The sequence below is a fragment of the Castor canadensis genome, chromosome 5 (assembly GCF_047511655.1).
Source record: "Castor canadensis chromosome 5, mCasCan1.hap1v2, whole genome shotgun sequence".
Lineage (NCBI taxonomy): Eukaryota > Metazoa > Chordata > Mammalia > Rodentia > Castoridae > Castor > Castor canadensis.
In genome coordinates, this window is record NC_133390.1 from 5,342,866 (window position 1) to 5,362,879 (window position 20,014).

The 20,014-nt window shown below is 47.3% G+C and overlaps 1 protein-coding gene across 1 annotated transcript in view; it reads right to left on the bottom strand.

Annotated features, from left to right (window-relative positions):
* B3galt5 (beta-1,3-galactosyltransferase 5) overlaps nt 1–13,038 on the bottom strand; it is a 49,579-nt gene extending 36,541 nt beyond the window's left edge. The window contains exon 1 of the mRNA XM_074072626.1: nt 12,938–13,038. The gene's annotated coding sequence lies outside the window, so the exon portion shown is untranslated. The remainder of the gene's footprint in view (nt 1–12,937) is intronic.
* Between the last annotated feature and the right edge of the window lie 6,976 nt (nt 13,039–20,014).

The window sequence follows — 20,014 nt, forward strand, 5'->3', positions numbered from 1 at the left end:
TGTGAGGAGGAGAGGGATGATGACCAGCAGGGAATATGGCAGAGGACGCAGGAGAGGCGTGCACACCCATCTGTGCTTTCCCAGGAGCCAAGCTCATGACAGAAAGGGCTTCTCACTGCCAAGAGTCAGGGGCTTGTCAACAACAAAAACCCAGCTGATCCAGAAGTGGGCGAAGGGCTTGCAGACATTTCTCCAGGGAGACAGACAGGTGGTCTAGGAGCACGTGAAAAGACACCCGGCACCACAGACCACTGGAATTGAGAACCTAAATCCCGTCGCCATGCCACTTCTCACCTACTAGCACAGCTAAAATGTTTTAAAATTACAGTAATGGGGAATAACAAGTGTTGGTGAATCTCTAGCAATAAAGGAAATGCAAATTAAAACCACACTAAGATTCCACCTCACCCCTGTTAGAATAGCCATCATTAGCAACACCACCAACAACAGGTGTTGGCGAGGATGCAGGGAAAAAGGAACCCTCTTACACTGCTGGTGGGGATGTAGACTAGTACAACCACTCTGGAAAAAAATTTGGAGGCTACTTAAAAATCTAAACATTGATCTACTATTTGATCCAGCAATACCACTCTTGGGGATATACCCAAAAGACTGTGACACAGGTTACTCCAGAGGCACCTGCACACCCATGTTTATTGCGGCACTATTCACAATAGCCAAGTTATGGAAACAGCCAAGATGCCCCACCATCGACGAATGGATCAAGAAAATGTGGTATCTATGCACAATGGAATTTTATGCAGCCATGAAGAAGAACGAAATGTTATCATTCTCTGGTAAATGGATGGAATTGGAGAACATCATTCTGAGTGAGCTTAGCCTGGCCCAAAAGACCAAAAATCGTATGTTCTCCCTCATATGTGGACATTAGATCAAGGGCAAACACAACAAGGGGGTTGGACTTTGAGCACATGATAAAAGCGAGAGCACACAAGGGAGGGGTGAGGATAGGTAAGACACCTAAAAAACTAGCTAGCATTTGTTGCCCTCAATGCAGAGAAACTAAAGCAGATACCTTAAAAGCAACTGAGGCCAATAGGAGAAGGGGAGCAGGAACTAGAGAAAAGGTTAGATCAAAAAGAATTAACCTAGAAGGTAACACACATGCACAGGAAATTAATGTGAGTCAATACCCTGTATAGCTATCCTTATCTCAACCAGCAAAAACCCTTGTTCCTTCCTATTATTGCTTATACTCTCTCTTCAACAAAATTAGAAATAAGGGCAAAATAGTTTCTGCTGGGTATTGAGGGGGTGGGGGGAGAGGTAGGGGGCGGAGTGGGTGGTAAGGGAGGGGGTGGGGGCAGGGGGGAGAAATGAACCAAGCCTTGTATGCACATATGAATAATAAAACAATAAAAATTTTTTAAAAAGTGTTGATGAAGTTATACACACGTTGCAACCCTTGTCCGTTGCTGGTGGGAATATGAAATGTACAGACACTGTGGAAAACAGCAACACAGTTCCTCAAAAGAAATAAAATAATAAAATTATCATGTGATCCAGCAATGACACCCAGCAAATCCAGCCAAAAGCAGTGACGTCAGGGAGTTGTACTCTTGTGTCCATAACAGCATTGTTCATGGTAACCAAAAGGTGGACGCAACCCAAGTCCATGGGTGGAACGAGTGAAGATACTGTGGTTTATCCACACAATGGAATATTACTCAGCCTGAACAAGGGAGAAAATTCTGACGTGGAGAAAACTTGAAGACATTCTGCTAAACGAAACAAGTCAGACACTGAGGATAAATACTATAGGATTCCACAAGAGCAGTCAAAGGCACAGAAGGAAGTTAGGATATGGTTGCCAGAGACTGGGGGCAGTGGGGAGAAATGACACTAGTGGGTGCACTATTTTCTTTTGGGGTGATAATGGTGTTTTGGAGCTGGAGAGCAATGCTGGGGGCACAACCTGTGTCTTACAAAATGTCATGGATTGTGGTTAAACTGCCAGATTCAACTTATGCAAACTTTACCACAATTTTTAAAAAATAACTAAAGGTTTATTGAATTTCAGACTTCACAGATGATATCTGGGTTATTGATATTATACCCACAATAAAACTAGTAATTTTAAAAGAAAGGGAAGAACTCCAGTGCTGAAAGGAAGTCAAGATCAGGCTAGAGGGAATGGGGAGTCCCTTCTGTTGATGAAGGATGGGTTTTCCCCAACTGTGCCCCTCCCCACATCAAGAGCACCTGTGTGCATTTGGGGGCAGTAGGGTGGGGGATGAGTTAATAAATTGAAGGAGTAGTGGATCAAACAGAATTCACTAGGTTTATTTACTTCTGGGCTTTTGAAAACTTTGCACAGCTAGCAATAGAATAACTTCAGAAAGGAGGCTCAAAGATAGGTTGTCCAAATTTATTTGGAACTAGAACAGACCAACAAAAAAATCAGACAAATAAAGGTTGACCAAGTGGGGTCGAAGGGGTTATGGCTGGATCAAGCCCACACTCGAGACAAGTAAGAGGCTCACCTGCATAACCAGATCACAGGAAAGCCATCCTTATGACTCCCCACCTCTTCTGTTCTAACTGTCTAAACCTCCCACGCCAAGGTTGGCACCAACAGTCTTCACTGGCTCGAGAGAGCGCCTCCCTGTATCTGATGGAATACTTTGCTTTTTCTAACCAATGCTAAGATGATCAAAGGGCTGTTATTACACAAGTGTGAATAGTGTGAATAAAAGTCATCAAAACAGGAAACTGAAAAGTACAGGTCTAATATTACACGTAGTGCCATAGCAAGAGCCTAAAGTGTGAAGTAGACCTATCAAGGAACCCAGAGAAAACTCCTGATTTGGGATGTAGCTTAGTTATCTTCCATACAAACAGTTTCTCCCCTGGATCAGCTAGAAAACTAAGTCTTAGAGCAGATTTTCAAGAGCATGAACTTGGGGAAAAGGGAAAAAACAATCTTGGAGCAGTGAATTTTATTTGCATTTTTTTTGTACCAAAGTGACTAGTTGACAACCAATAATGAGGTAATTTGAACATTTTTTCCTTGAGAAAGCTAAAGTGTACCCCAAAAATCTAATTTCAGATATTTATGAAATCTCCAGAAATCTTTGTGAATGAAAGCAGTAGCATTTGTCACAAACAGGTTTGTGTCTAGGATGTCAGCCACCACCCTCCCATCCACACCTCTGCCCTAGCAAGCTGGCTCGCTAGCATTTGCTTATTTAATCTTTTTCATACATTCAAATTTCTCAATTCTTTAATTCAAGTCCAGCTAAATAGACAGCTGTTTCTCTCCAAAGCTACCAAACGCTGGGCATTGTGCCAGACATCACAGAAAACATGGACACAGAACACCCACCCTGACCTAGTGTTGATGGGTTACTACTGTTTGGAAGTGTAGAGGCATTGCGCATGTGTTTCTCTCTTTGGTTCACACTGAAATTGTGTTGTAAAAGGTGCTAACTGGCCAAGTTTACAAGCAGCACTCCAACAAAGGGGAATAACTGTGGTATCCTCCTTGAAGGACAGGGCCAGGAGAAAGTACTAGAAACACCAGAAGTTTACAAGTACCTTTTACAGAAGGAACAAAAACAGGGAGAAGGCTCACTAAGTCTCCTGTCCCAGGCTGGAGAGAACAGGAAACCTGAAGGAGATGCCTGGGCTTGACATTCCACTGTCACACAGGTAATGGGCTGCACCAGGGACCTTGTGTCTCTCAGGACACAAGCGTCTCCTTCAACAACCAGGGGAACAGTTAGGTTAGGAGGGTCAACCTACCACGCCTGGTGAAAGGAATGGGTAACAGAAAAATGTGAACAAAATCTTCCAACCACGCATAACTGACAAATGAGTCCTCAAAACGACATCTTAAGTGCCTAAAAGGACAAACACAGAGACATCCACACCTGACCATATCAGTCAGGTGGCAGTCATGGAGGAATTCTTAAACATTGCCAGGGAGAAAGGCAAATTATACAAAAGACTAGCAGTTAGACAGACAGCACAATTAGACCGGTAGCAACTTCTCACAACCAACAGTATAATCCAGAAAATAACTTCAAAATGTTGGAGAAATGTTATTGCTGATGAGGTTTGGGTTTTTTTGTTTGTTTTTTGTTTTTTGATGATGCTGGGGTTTGAACTCAGGGCAGGCGCTCTACCACCTGAGTTATGCCTCCAACCTACCAATGAGAATTTTATAGTAATATCAAATTTTATGTTAAGTTAACATGCAAAGGAAAGGCCATAGCTAAAATATTTTCAAATATTTTACCACCCATGGAAACTTGCTAAAAGAATTATTCATGGATACACTTCAGCAAGAAGTTGCCTAAACCCAGGCGTCTATCAAGGGACAGAGGACACAGAAAAGAGCATAGAGCAATTTTGCTGCCAGGATACAGAGCAAGAAGCTGTGACAGTCAGGGACACTATCTGCTTCCATGTAGGCAGACCCTGTCCAAGCTGATGTCACTCTGGGTGACCAGGAGGGTCTGGTCTACCAGGCGAAGGTGACTGAGTAGGATGGTGAAATGGTGAGATGATGGAGAAAGAGACAGGAAAGTCTCCCAACCATTGCTTACAGAAATGTGACTGGAACCAGAAGAGCCCCCAGGGGAATAGTGAGCAGCATTGAACAGAAAAAATAAATAAATAACAAGGGAGAATATGAGCTAAAATTGACTCAGGGGCAAATGGCTGAGACTGAGCTATGCTCACCATTGGGACATTCTGGAGGTGGTGTGCAAATGCCTCATTCCAGAGGCCAACATTGGTGAGTCCAAGGCTTTCAATGAAACGAAGTGGACTGCCGTGTGAGTATGTGACTGACTTAACACGGGAAGTGACAAGAGGAGGCTGCAGAGAGCAGCCCAGTGGCTTGTGACACTATTGCTATTGTAGCAAGGGCACAACCTCCACCAGTGCAACCGTGCGTCCAGGTCTTGTTCTCACTGTGCCACCCCTACTGAGGAATTCTGAATTCCTCTCACTGAGCCTGCAGGGGCAAAGGCAGCTTCTGATATTGCAACTACAGATCTCGGTGACAAGGTGAAGAAAGCCAAGAGGATGAGACACTTAGAGGCAGTGCTTGACGACTGATAACCAGGCCTGTGGACATCAGCCACATGGGTGACACAGGAGCAGAACAAAGAACGCTGCAGGATGTGGAAGGTGAAAACCAGATAGACCCAAAACCCACCAAGGAACACCATCTCCGACCATTCTACTCCACCCTGTCCCACCCCTTGGAAAGTCCCCAGTGTCACTGAGAACCACCAAATCTGACTTTAACATTTGGTTTCTGAATTTAGCTTCCTGCCTTGTTTTTTGTTGTTGTTGGGTTGTTTTTGTTTGTTTGTTTGTTTTAAGTTTTCAAAAGTTGTTAAAGGTGGCAGTGAATTTCTGAGGATTTTACTAATCCCAGCTTTTATGTTCCTTAGGACAACAGCAGACTGCATAGAGAGAGAATTTTCACTGTTACTGTCGTGTGACAAGGCCACTGTCAGAGATGGAAACGACACTGGAAGCCGTCGGCCTCCTGGGATGCATGTCAGGGAGATCAGGTTCACCGCAGAGCCATACGTGGTGTCAGCTTTCGTCTCCCTGCTAGTGGAAGGTGCAATTTTACCAGTGTTCACGCTGAATTAGGTGTTAGCTTAAAGTGGTTAAATGTTGTTGGGGGAAGTTTGTTGCAATGTTTTCACTGCAACACCTGTTCCCAGCTCCGCTACAGAAAAGCAGGTACTGATAACGTCCCACCATCCAGGACTGCACATTCTTGTCTGGCTTCATCCGCCCTCCAAGGCAGGTTAGCATCGAAGGTGTTCTGGGTCCAGCTCTTTCCTTCCTCTCCTGCCCTCTCTCCCTGTCCCCACTCTTTCTTCCCTGGCTCAATCTCTTTAGTCCAATAATTATGAAACCAAGCTAATTTTACTCCTGGATATCTGAGAGGAGTCACGGATACAGAATCTGTGTTATTACTGAAACAAGGCATGGAATTACCATTAAACTTAAATAAACCAAACCTAAATATAAAATGCTAACAAAAGGGCATAGCAACTGATCAAATATAGAGCTAAATTTAATCTATGTCCATAATAATAGCTACATTTTCATGTTTACCAAGTTCAAATCAAGTACTAGGCAATAGTCAAAAGTAAGGGAAAGAAAGGCTGGGCACAGTGATTCACATCCCAGCTACTTGAGAGGTGGAAATTGGGAGGATCACGGTTCCAGGTCAACACCAGCAATATGTTAGTGAGATCCCATCTTAACCAATGAGCAGGGTGTGGTGGTGTGAGCCTATGATCTCAGCTATACAGGAGGCAGAGGTAGAAGGATCACCTTCCAGGTTTGCCCAGGCAAAAATGTGAGACCTTATCTGAAAAATAACTAAAGCAAAAAGGGCTGGGGGCATGGCTCAGGAGGGAGAGCACCTGCCTAACAAGCACAAGGCCGTGTGTTCAAACCCCAGAAAAAAGAAATAAACAAAAATAAGGGAAAAGGGCTGCTTGATAATTGAAAGACATACTGAATTTTAGATTAATTCAATATTAAAGGAGACCACTAAAAGGATGGAAATATAGAAAATTTAGTAATCTAGCAGGAAAAAATGAAGAAAAGAGAATTACAGCAAATGTTGGTAAAGAGAAAATACATAATGACATAGTAAATTCAAGTCCAAATGCCTCAGAAACCAGGAATATTGAAAACTGATTAAGCCCACTTATTTTAAAAACAAAATTATCCAATTGGGAACAAATTCAGTTGCATGCAAGCTCAAGGGACACCCATATAGTGAAGGTGCAAAGAAAGATGGGGGAGCCTGAAAACAGCAAGGAAGAGAGAAAAGAAAGAAGTGAACCCAGCACAGCGCTGGGAGGCAAGAAGAGCCAAGCCGCTCACCACATAAGGTCAGAATGCAGTCCAACGCTGCAGGCCCCATCAGCACATCCCCTAAGCACAACGCTGAGCCCTACAAAGGAAGATTGCATTTGACACATTTTTCTACAAATGCACCACCAGGAGACCAAAAGTCAGTGATAATAATTTGACAAAGAAAATAAATTTTATATATAGAGAGAAATAGATGGTAGATATTTCCAACTGCATGTGTACCAGCAAAAACACAATGGAAAATATATGCTTTGAAGCTCCCAAGTGTATGCCTGAAATAACTTTTGGCTGAAATAAGAAGTCACCATATTTTAAATCAAGTAACAATGGAAGAACCCATATCAAAACCTATAAGATGCAACTAAAAATTATTTCAGAATTAAGTGATAGGTCAAAAAGAAAGATTTAAAATAATTAAGCATAAAAGTCAAGAAGCTAGAATAAAATCAATAAAGTAAACATTAAAAAGATAAGAAAACAGAATGATGGGAAGATGAGTAGCAAGTAATAAAACAGGAGAAAGAGACAAAAGAAAATACCTACACACTCAAAAACTGTTTCCTACAGGAAAACTAATAAAATAAATAAATAAAGCTTTCTCGCAGTATGAAAAGAAAAGAGAAAGGGGCTCATAACCACAGAGAAATTAAAACCATTTAAATCATAAGAGAATACCATGAACTATTCATACCAATAAATTTCTAACTAGGATGGAATCATTTTGCCGCAACTCATGAATTGAAAATTCACTAAAAAAGAATAGAACTTGAATAAATAACAATTAGACAATTAATCCACAGTCAAAAGCCCACCCACTCCCACTCTCAAACGAACTTCTACAAATCAATCAGAAAAGATATCCAAAATGAAAAATGGACAGGCATTCATAGAAGAGGAAACCCTTGATAGAAAGAAAGAAAGAAAGATAGATGGATAGATAGATAGATAGAGATAGATACATATATAGATAGATAGATAGATAGCTACATACATACATACATACATACATAGACAGACAGACAGACAGATAGACTATAAAGGCCCAATAGTTCTAAGTGTTGACGAAACTGTGAGGCACTGAGTTATGGAATTACCCAGTAGGTGAGGGTGCAAATTGGAACCAGCCCCCCATGAAAAGTGTTCTTTGGAGTCTAGGACAGGTGGAGACACACTTGTCCTTTGCCCGATCACTCTTTTCTAGATACATCCAAAGGAAACTCACGCACATGTGCAAAAGGAGGTATGTACAAAGATGTTAATCAGTGCACTTTATTCTGAGACTAGAAAGCACCCTAAATATTCTTACACCGCGTGGTGTCATCCGCAACAGAACATAGCGTGGCGATGAAAGTGAGGTGCCCCGGCTCTGTGTGTGGGCAGATGTGCTGCAGTGTAGTGAAACCATTGGAAAGCTTGCAAAGGGAAAACAATGGCATAATCAGTCCCAGATTCACATGTAATTATGGGAAAACATGCCTGGGAACGGTGAGGAATGATTCAGGCTAGGAGAAAGGGTAGAAGGAGGTGGAGGGGGTGACAGTGGGGGAGATGCTGTCACATCCTTTAAGTCAGAGGTAGGTGTAGCAAAAAGCACTCAAGCCTGCTGGGATGTGCTCACACAGGGCTTGTCTGTTATTCTCTGACTGTCCCACATGCTTGAAATACTTATAATTTGATTTAAAAAAAAAAACTGAATACATACAAGCCCTGCCCTAAATTTAGAGACAATGTGAAACCCGGTGTGCTGGAAAACAACGTTCTGTAAAATTACAGACAGCACAGAGACGATCTGCCAGTCAAGCTCACCCACAATGCCTGCTGCCCCCCGACCCTTAACAACAAACAAACAACAGCAAACAGCAACAGCAAAGCGGATTGCGCGTGGTACCCAGCACCACGAAACAGAGAAAATCCACAAGAGAGAAGCAATCAAGGATGACCCCTTACGCTGGACCTGCCTTGTTAAATATGCGTGTCATAGAGAGAAATGGCAGAGCAAAGAGTGTAATGGCTCCAGAAAGGAGGGGGAGGACACATGTCACAGGCGGGGACAGAATAGTGTTCCCGATAAAAGAACTGAAGCCAACAAGAGAGGATGGAGGAGACCACGAGGACACGGGGTGAGACTTCATGGAGAACTTAGAGTTCAGAACACACATGGCTAACAAAAACACCTGTACAGAGGAAATCAGTAAGTGAGACAGGGAAGGACAGCGGGCAGTGTACACCGAATTGGTGACGCTGACAACACTTCAGGGAATTATAGAGGACCCGAGGTTCTGGAGAAGAGGTTCAGACCAAACCTGAGATGGCAGAGTCAACATCATCCTGATATTTGCTTTCTTATTCTAAGCGCTCCACTGTGCCTCAAGATATTTTTGGTACAACTCTATGGCAATTTTAAAACCAAGGTTTTTTTGTTGTTAGGTTATATTGTTTTGTTGTTGTTTAGTTTTGCTTTGGTTTGGTTTGAGTGTTTCTCTTTTTCTTGGTATATGGGATTTGAACTCAAGACTAGGCAGGTGCTTTACCACTTGAGTCATCCCCCCTCCAGCCATTTTTTTTTTTTTTTTGCTTTAGCTATTTTTGGAATAGGGTCTCCCATTTATGCCGGGGCTGGCGTGAACCACGATTCTCCTACTTACCTCTCCAGTAGCTGGGATGACAGGCCCTCACCACCATACCCAGCTAATTGGTTGAGATGGAGTCTTGATATCTTTTTTCCCAGACTAGCCTCAAACCACAATCCTCCTGCTTTTCACCTCCCGAGTATCTGGGATTATAGCATGAACCACCAAGCGCAGCCAGTCCCAAGTCATTTTTTAATTCAATAAGACTAGTTTTGTTTCTTTATTTCCATACCGCTTTCCTGATCCAAAATAATACTGATCAGCATAGTAAAGTGCTTAGAGAATAACAAGCAGATAATAATAATAGCAATAATAGCTGTAAGTTATATAGCACATGCCCGGCACTGCTCTATGATCCCCCCACTGAAATGAGTAAATTATTATCTATGATTTCAGTGGAGACACTGAGGCATAGAGTAATTAAGTGACTTGACCAAAGACACCTAAGAAGAACCTGACAGAGCTAAAATTTGAACTCAGGCATCCAACACCAGAGCCTGTTTCTCTCTACCTGAAGACTTAGGAAGTAAGTGAATGACCATTTGCAAATGACTGAACAGTTCTGGGGATGGGCAGGACATTTCATTCAATGGCCAATGAATGGAGAAAGGGGACACACGCTCTAAAGGCACCTCTTCCCCACACAGGTCTGAGATCTGGGTTTTACTAGGTGAAGAGATGCATGTTTTCAGAGAAAGAGGAGGAGACTGCCAGAAATCAGTCCTTCACTGATTTCTTCCCTAATGTGAGAATAGTCAGACCTGTTGTGGCACCCATGAATGTGTTTTTAATCATTATAATGAGCCCAAGGTCATCTGGAGTGTCAACATGGCTCTAGGCCAGGTCGAGCTGGCGAGGAATATGTGGTCACTAGATAGTCAACAGCTGGAGTAAGAAGATATCAGCATCCAGACTAAAAAGTTTGTAATCAAGGGGAACAGACCACAGGTTATCAGTAATTCAGCACTCTGTTATCTCCCGATCCTGGTTTTCAACTGAAAACTTGTCAGTTGGTCAAGATCTCTGTCACCATCTTAGCACCCCTTCGCTGTGCATCTCAGACACAAGCTTAGTGACACCCTCCCATCACAGGAAAAAGACTGTGTGGTCAGAATCTATGGAAGGCCCATGCAAGCTTGATGGAGCCCTGTCCTCTGGTGCAGGCAAAAGAGGAGAACCTGAATTTAGGAGGGGTGGGAGGAGCCCTTGCCAGTAAGGACAGGGAAGGGAGGGGAGCAGAGGGAAGAAATGGGGAACAGGAGGAAGGTCAAGGGAACAGCTGTGTCCACTGGAGGCTGTACACCTGCACTCCCCAACCTTCAGTGGGGCTGGGGGCAAGGCTAAGAGCTCCTGACAGCTGTTCGTTATGGTGGGGTGTCTGTGAGGCTCAAGGAAGGACCCCATCCTACTCAGACTCCCACTCACCTGGGGAGAGAGGGTGGCAGAGCCAGGCAGCTTTTCAAGGCCATTGAAACCAAGATTCAGAACCAGGATCTCATCCTGGCAGAAAGCCAGGTAGAAATCAGCTCACAGCCCAGTCAAATGGACAAGCACACACAGGACACAGAGACCTGGGAAATAAATGTGTGGGCTCAGAGCCCAAGGCCAAGTTCATGCCCAGGGAAGAGGTGATGGACCCTGGAATCCCTTCCAGGGACCACTGCACTGAGCTGACCTGGCAGCCATCCAACAGGGCCTGCAGTCAGCAGAGGGGGACTGAGAAAGGACAGTCACATCCTGTAGTCCCCTGCTGAAAGGATGAACATTGTCACCAAGGGAGGGCACTTGGCCATGGTCTGTCTGCAGAATCTCATGACATCGAATCTCACTGGTAGACCTTGCTAAATTCAAAACACCAGCCTAAACATCCCACAAAAAAGGATGTCTATGTCTAGAAGACAGAATGGTCCAAGGTGCATTTTTGAGGTGACAGCACAGGGAAAAACAGCTCTCCAAGACGCACTTCCAGGAGCTGACAACCAAGGGCCTCACACCGAGTCCTCCCTTAACATCAGACTTCCATTATTTCTTAGTCTGTATCAATGAAAAAAAAAAACTGTAGATGATAAACTGACTTGAAAAGAGAAGGAAAAAGTGGGAGGAGGTTAGAAAACAGGCTGTAATGAAAATGCAGTCATGCCTTAAAAGATACTGGCCGCTCTCACTTTGACTTAAATTTGCATCTGGAAATGCCAGAAAAGATGGGGTACCTGGATGGAGCGTCAACAAGACTACACGAAGATATATATTTGTGTGTGTGTGTGTGTGTGTGTGTGTGTGTGTGTGTGGTGTGTGTGTGCTGGTGATGGAACTCACACACGCCAGGCAAGCTCTCTACCACTGAGCAAGACTTTGGTTTGCAGTCCTTGATTACAGGGAAGGATGGGCTGGCTCGGCATGCATTTTACACACAATGCAACTCAGGCTTTCCTACATGTATACATCACTAGCGATGCAGCACTCAGCAGGCGGTGTTCACCGGAGTAGGGCTCCTCCCCATGTCTCCTCATTAAAATGTAGTCCTCCAACCCTTAGGCCCAGAACAGAGAACAGCCAGTGAGGGAGATGGTGACACAAGTGTTCGCAAGAGGCAGCTAAGATTTTGATTAATTTTTCATGCTAATATAAAGGAAGAGTGAAAATAATTTCACATGTGATTACTGCTGGTTCAATTTTCTATTATTTGGAAGCTGAATTTATCCACTCCCCGAATCAGAAACCTAAACAAAAAATGAAACAGAAACAGGAAAGAAAAAAACTTACCCAAGTGCAAGTATGTTCTGCACACATCTACCCTTCCCCCCCCACACACACACACACCCCTGGTGTACATGAGGCAGAAAAAAAAAATGATTACCATCAGATCTGAAGACACCCCTACACAAAAACACACACACAAAACAGGCACAGGTTTGTTGATTTTAAAGCAGGTTGATTACCAAATCTTAGAGCAACATAGTGTACTAAGAAGTGACCTAAAGGGCCTCACTGTCACCCTTCCCACAGTGAGCACCGTGGGGTCCCTCCTCGGGGACAGCCGGCTTTGCCCCTTGCCCCCTCACCCTCTCTCTGCAGGAGCCGCAGGGTGCTTGGGACTTGGTCATCTTTGCAGGTGCGCGAGGCTTCCTGTACGGTGGCCCCGGCCCCGGCCCCCACCCGCGTGGATACCCGGTCTGCGTGGGCTCCGCGGCCCCCACCAGAGCAACTTCCTCTGTTGCGGGGAGCGGCGACAAGACTTAAGAAATGAGTAGCTGTTACACCAACTTCGATGCCATTCGCCCCGTAACCCTTTCCTCCTTAATTGAACAGAAGAAGGGACACAGGGAGCCTGCAGTACGCGCCCCCGCGGCGCGCCTCTGTCACCTGCGCGCGCCCTCCCCACTGTCCCCCGCTGTCCCCGCCGCCCCCGCCCGGGACCTTACTGCGCACGGGCCGTGGAGCACCTGGCCTCCGCCAGTCCAAGCCGCGTCCCCGCTGCCGCGGCCGGGACCCGAGCCGCTGTCCCGGTCGGCGATGCTCCGGCGCCGCTCGGCTTTAGGCGGGGGAGGCGCCGCGCGCGCACCGGGGATCTGATAGGTGAGGACGCGGAGCGCGGAGGCGCTGCGGGACGGGGCGCATCCCGCAGAGGCCGAGCCAGACCGGGCGGGGGTCGCGAGCACCGAGCGGAGGCGGCGGGGGCCCTGGGCCGAGTTCCGCCTCGGAGGCCCCGGGTGGGTGAGCATCGTTCACCCAGCCAGCGACGGTGGAATTTGCTCAGACCCCCTAGGGCCCGTGCGTGCTTTTGCCTTTGCGGCCGGTCCCTCCCAGGGGACAGTCCCAAAGTTAACTTCGAACATATCCCAGTGAAGAGCAGACGCGCTTCTCAGGCCTAGGGCAGAAACCCTGTCTCCACCAGAGCCGCCCTGCCCTCGCCCCTCTTTCTAAGGAGGTGCTATCTCCATCATACAGGAGGTTTGCACGGGAGCAATGGGTCAAGGTCAAGTAACAGCTCAATCCTTTGATAGTGATGTGGGTACTGTTCCAACGCCCATTTCACAGATGAGGAAACTGAGGCACAGAGACGTTAACGGGTCTGTCCTAGGTCGCAGGAACAGCCAGTAAGGGGGAGAGGTAGGCCATGAGAACATGCTGATAGGACCACACCCTTCTCTAGCAGGAAAACTGTCCACATACTTACGCACAAAAAATGTACATATATTTTAAGGCTTTTTTTTTTAAAGAAACTGTCATCTGATTCAGTGGTAGCCCAGCCTGGCCACCGAGTAAAACCCTTGGGAATCTTGGGACATGGCCAAAGCTTATGTCCCTTCCCCAAGCCAAGCGCATCTGACTTGTTTTCCCATAATGTCACTTCTTCAACCACTTCTGAACAATACCGCTTCTTGTTTCCCTGCAGTTAACATGTGATCATTTTTGCACAAAGACAAGTGAGCTCATGGGGCTTGGGGGATGGAGCGAAAATTTAGGGAGCAAGAGTCCAAAGCCTGAAAGATGTGGAATCATTTCAGAGAAAAGGAGGAGACCTCGGGAGGGGAGGTGGGAGCTGTGGGGTGTGGGGGGCTGCGAAGTGTCTGAACGCTCAGCTAGCACACAATCACCCCCCCCCCATTATTAAACTCCCACGTTGTTCTGCACCAGCGTCAGGCGGAAGCTCGGTTTCCTGGGGTAACAAGCGGGCCTGGCGCTCACAGGAGCAGAGCCAGGCAGGACGCAGACTCCTGCAGAGACTGCACCAGCCCCCCAGGGTGAAGGCTGCCCTCCACACTCCTGCCTCTCCTTCCTGGAGAGCCCCCACCCATCCCATACCTCTGACAGCTGGGTTCTGCTGGTTCACCCTACCCCAAGAGCTAGGGGACTGTGACACAGGGCAGGTATTTTTTTAAGTAGAGGTCAGATAAGCCAGGAAGGTTCTTGACCCAAAGAAAGAGGCTTGGGGAGAATGGGACTGGCGGTCCACCCAGAGGCAGGGAGCAGCATCTCAGCAGGGACCTGCCAGATGAACAGGCCAGGAGAAAGAGGAGAGAGCCCCCCAGGCAGAGGGGCAGCAGAGCCAAAGGCCCCGTGATGCCACCTTATCTGCCTGGGAGTTGGTATTATTGTATGGAAAAGAGCTCATAGCAGAGGACAGATCAGGCAGGTCGATGTGTTCAAGTTGTTGAGTCCAATAAACGCCACTGGGAAATGAGCTACCCTTGGCCTTGACCTTGGGCTTAGAGACACTTTCAGGAAGGTGAAGTCACCCTGACCCAGAAGTCATGGTCTAAAGTTCTGACATTGTGGCTCAGTGTAGATAGAGGCTTGTGAGGGGGGCCCCAGTAGTGGCCTGATACACCCCCATAAGGGCAGGTCTCATCTGTGAGCCATGTCCACTGTGCCTCTTCCCCATGTGTCCTCATCACCATCCCAACCCTCTCTGGAGCCTGGCTGCAGTGGCTGCTGGTCAAACAGCCAGCCTCCCCAGGAGCTGCTAAAACCCCACCCGGGATTCTCCACCCCTGCTGCCTTCAAGGTTGGGCTGGATCATTCTTTTTTTTTTTTTTTTTCTGCTGGGGGAATGTTGGATAATATCTATCATAGTCTTTAATATACCAAGGAGTCCATCATGTAAGGTCTTGAAGCCATGGTAAAGACATTGGGATTCCAGGTAAGGATCATTCTTTGTTGTAGGCTGAGACACGTGGTAGGATGTTCGGCGGTGTCCCTGCTCTCTACTCCCTCCAGGCCACGAACACACACACACACACAAACACATATGTGTTGCAGAAAGCAAAAATGTCTCCAGACTTGCCAAATGTCCCATGGGGAGCAAAACATCCCCCATTAAGAACTACTGCTCCAGCAGAAAGGAGAGGGACCCAGTGCCCCACAATCAGCTAGAGAGGACCTTCACCAATGACATTCCATATCAGCGGGCAAGGTGGCTCACACCTGCAATCCAGCTACAGGGAGGCAGAGATTGGGAGGACTGAGGTTTGAGGTAGCCCCGACAAAAAACATTAGGAAGACCCCACTGCAACAAAGAAGTTCATCCAGCGCAGTAGTGCACACCTATGACTCCAGCTACACAGGCAGCATAGGTAGGAGGATCATGGCCTTAGGCAAAAACTTCAGACTCTATCCGAAAAATGACTAAAGCAAAAAGGGCTTGTGGAGTGGCTCAAATGGTAGAGTGCCTGCCCACCAACCACAAGGTGCTGAGTTCAAACCCCAGTACTGCCAAAACAAAAATAAATAAGAAAAGAGCCACTTACTGATACACTACCTGACAGCATCTTGGCCAAAGTCCTCTGCTGCCACCCCTGTCACCAGCCCTTGTCTGCTAGAACAATCCCCACTCATCCCCATCTCAGAATCCGTGCACCCTCCCTTCCCTGCCCAGACATTCACCTAGCTCTCTGGTTCCCATGATCTCTGCTGGGACACCACATTTCCTGACACCATGTCTGTGCACACCTGCACCTCATCACTGCCTGTCCCTTTGCTGTGGTTGGGAATGATCTGAGTGTCCCTGGGGTTCATGTGTTGGAAGCTCTGTTCCCAGTGTGGCAATATTTGGTGGCAGAGCTTAGTACAAGGTAATTAGGTCATTGGGGGCACAGTCCATTAAGAGATCAATGTTTCCATGGCACCCCAGTTAGTTCCTCCAAGAGGGTGGTTATAAAAGGAATGCCGGCCCCTCCCTGCTCTCTGCCCTTCTGTCTTTTCCTAGGATCTCTCAAAATGTGAATGGTGCCGTCCACCATGTGTGATGGGCCAGGGGAGCTCACTCAAAATGAAGTGAATGGTATTGCTCTATCTAGATTTTCGGCTTCCAGAACCGTGAGCTAAATAAACCTCTTTCTTTACAAAATTACCTGGTGTCAGGTATTTCATTATAGCATCAGAATACGACCTTATCCTACTTGTTCAGCACTGCTACCTGACATTGTAGTCAACACCTGCTTCTTTGTGCTGTTTGCCCTGCCAAATGAGACTCCAGGTTGCAGGACCATATCCCAGCAGAGGCCCCAGTCTGGCACATGGTGGACACACAAGCAATGCTTGAATCAATGAATGGTGCAGCAGCTAGGAGGGGGGAATGAAGAGAGCCAGGCTCTTTGCATGGTGTGGGTGGAACCAAAAGGCACAGGCCAAGCCCTTCCTTCCTCTGCTGATCCAGGCTGGTGGTCACAGGAAGTCAGGGGAAGGCTGCTTGCAGGTTTCTCACTCATCTCAGGGAGGCTCACACCACTGCCAGTGAGAAATCCCAGCGTTTCTGGTTCAAGAACCTGGGTGGAACCAGCCTTATGGCTGAGAGTCCCAGGGACCCTTGTGCAAATTGAGAGAAGGATCAGAAGCTCTTTGAGACTTGGAAAATCATTTTCACAGGGAAGCCACCGTCCTAATTAGAACGACAGCCCACAGTCATTTTCTGAACATTAAACAAAGCTCTGGTGAAGCGAGATGAAGGGTTGTGGGAACAGGGCGGCAGAGGGCCTGGTATATGTGCTGCGGATGGCATGGTCACCGTGAGGGGCCCCTGTGGGGGACATGGCTGCTGCACCTGGGGGAAGCCTTGCCCATGTGGACTGATGTCCCCTCACACAGACAGGCTGGCTTTGCCCCATGGGGGGGAGGCCCTCAATGGGACAACAGAGTATGATGGTAACCCCCACCCTCCCTCCCAGGGGGCTGAGGAAACCCATCCCTGCCAGGATGACCAATGTGGCCTTAGCTTGCCAGCTCTCAGTGGGACAGGCAGGCAAGGCTGTGGCCAGTCCTGCTGTACAGATTGGGGTGAGGGTGTTCCCTCACTCCTGTAGGTGGGATCACATGGCCCAGATGACAGGAATTTGCACTCAGAATAGGACCAGAAAGGGAGTCCACGCGGGGAAAAGCAGGTCAGATAAATGAAGGAATGCTGTGTTTGGATGGCCCTGGGCCACCTGTGAAAGGTAGAGCCAGCAGCCCTGCAGCACAGAGATGGTACACGCATAGCATACCCTTGCTTCAGTGCACATTTCAGCTCATTTTCCACATAAGTTGTTGTGTTTGGGGAATTATAACAATAATGCGATATAATAATGGGATTTTATGCCACATAAGGAACCTAAGGATGCTTGGAAAGTGACCAGTGATGGTTGAATGTGGTGGTACATGCCTGTAATCCCTGTTATTTGCAAGGCATGGGTAGGAGAATCGTGGACCAAGGCCAGCTCCAAGCACAAAAAATAACTAAACGGAAAAAAGGGGGCGGTTGGGGGCGTGGCTCAAATGGTAGAGCACCTGCCTAGCAAGCAGGAGGCCCTCGTTCAAACCCCAGTGCCACCAAAAATGAAATAAATGGCAGAATGGATTTTGTTTAACAAACACCAACATTTACTCCTCCGACACGTTGGAGAGTCGCATCCTTATCTCACCCTTACCTCAGGACCTCTGCCACACTCCCGAGTGACAGTCACTTGTCAGAGAAGCCACCCACTCAGCACTAAGGATTTCGTGGTGCACCGAAGTCAAACTCACGCTCAAAGAGCTGTCTACAGGGGCTTTCAGTCCCCAGTCTGCAAACAGCAGGGACGGAGGAGGCACTGGAGAGCGCGCTGTGTCCCTGGGGTCGCGGGTGGGGGGATATTCACCTAAAAATTCTAGGAGGCTGGCTTCATTCATTGATCATCCTCGTGGGGGGAGGGGGCACAAAAATACTCTTTCTCCTTCAGGAACACACAGTGCAGTCAGTGACCTTCCCAGACGCTGGACCTGGGACTTGATGCATTGCTCTCTGGACCCCTGGTCAAATGCAACGCGGACCTCCAACGCCCTGAACCCGACAAGGTCAAGGCCTTCGCTCAACAGCGCCCCTACCGGCCGCGCCGAGAGCGCCTGCGGCCAGGGCTGCGCCGGACTGCGGCTGTGACGTCAGGGTCTGGAGGGGGGACGTCGCTTCCAGTCCTGGGGACCGCGGCGGGGGTCCATGGCGCTGCAGCTTTAAGGAGCTTTTCCACACACTGTCCCTTGCAGCCTCGGACAGCCTGAGGTGCATAGATCCCTGGTGTCACCTGCTGTCCCTGCTCTGCAGGACTGTGTCTGGCATGCCTTAGTGATGGCTTAGTGAATGGCCAGGAAATGGGCTGAAAGCAGGAGATCAGCTCCCTCCCGCCTCCCTCCCTTCCCCCGTTCTCTGTGTGTGTATGTGTGGTGTGTACCTCTCTCCCTCCCTAAACCCCCTACCACACATACTCACTCTACTGTCCCTTGGTTGTCTGTTTCCCCTGCAAATAAAAATGCTACCTAGGGCCACCAGCCTTAAAGCGCCTGCCTAGCAAGTGCCAGGCCTGAGTTCAAACCCCACAAAAAAAAAAAAAAAAAAAAAAGAAGCTCCAGCTAGCAATGCTTGATGAATAAATGAGTAACCCTCTGACATGGTGGCTCTATATTCTATTATTGGTTTTATTAAGAAAAGCCTGGGCAACAGAATTAATCTAAGACAATTTGGGGAAACTCATTTGACCATCTTCATAGAAATAAAAATATTATTATTATTATTGTTATAGTTCTGTGCCAATCATTAATCTTATTTTAAGCATAAAAACCACTCAAGCATTTAATACCTAGATGTTCCATTCTCTCAGTAAAGCACTATAAATTTCCTGACATCCATTTTTTTACTGATAATAATAGTTGCTCTAAAATAACCAGCTCCCCTACTGGTAAAGAGGTTGCCTGATAATTTATTCTACTCAAACCTGCCTTGTAAGACCCTGCAGGCGAGTTAGGATGGAGCTACGGTTTTCATTGTCTTTACACTTGACCTGTCCCAACGTTGGAATCGAAGATATATTTATTGGGTGTCTTGGGATCACACTTAACTCTTAACTCTGCTTTTCTGTTCCTGCTGAATGGGAATTAAGTGTTTAACTTCCTGCCACAAACCCAGCCTGGCTTTTCTTGTCCTGGCCAGTCATTTCACAAAACCTGATTGTGCCCACTGAGTGCCAGCCAGGGAACTGAAAGGGGGAGGCACAAAGTCCACCCCTTTGTTGAATATGCACCTTCTACTGAGTTACTGTGTGTCAGACACTGCACTAGGCACTAGGATAGAAGCAAATGGTGCGTCGTGGGGTCCTTCTGGAAGAAGTGCCCCCTGCTGTGGAGGGTCAGGCTGAGAAGGTGCACGGAGAGAAAGAAGGGTGATGTTGACCACTCTGAAGGGCTCAGGAAGGCCATCTCCTCCCAGGTCCCCAGCAAGGGGCCCCCTGGGCAACCAGCTCCCCTCCCTCCAGGGTTCCAGGAGATTGCGTTCTGTATCTCTTGCCTACAGGTCTAGGCTTCATCCTCCTCTCCGGCCCCTGTGCTCCTCTGGACAGAAAGCCTGTCCTGCGTCCTCTCTGGCCCTGGGACCCTGACTCATCTGCCTGCTTCTGACTTATGTGTCATTGACTCTCTGGTTGTCACCAGGCTTCAGCCTGCAGGCCTCCCCATGCCAGCTCAGGGATCTGCTGAATCAGGTTGTCCCCACCTTC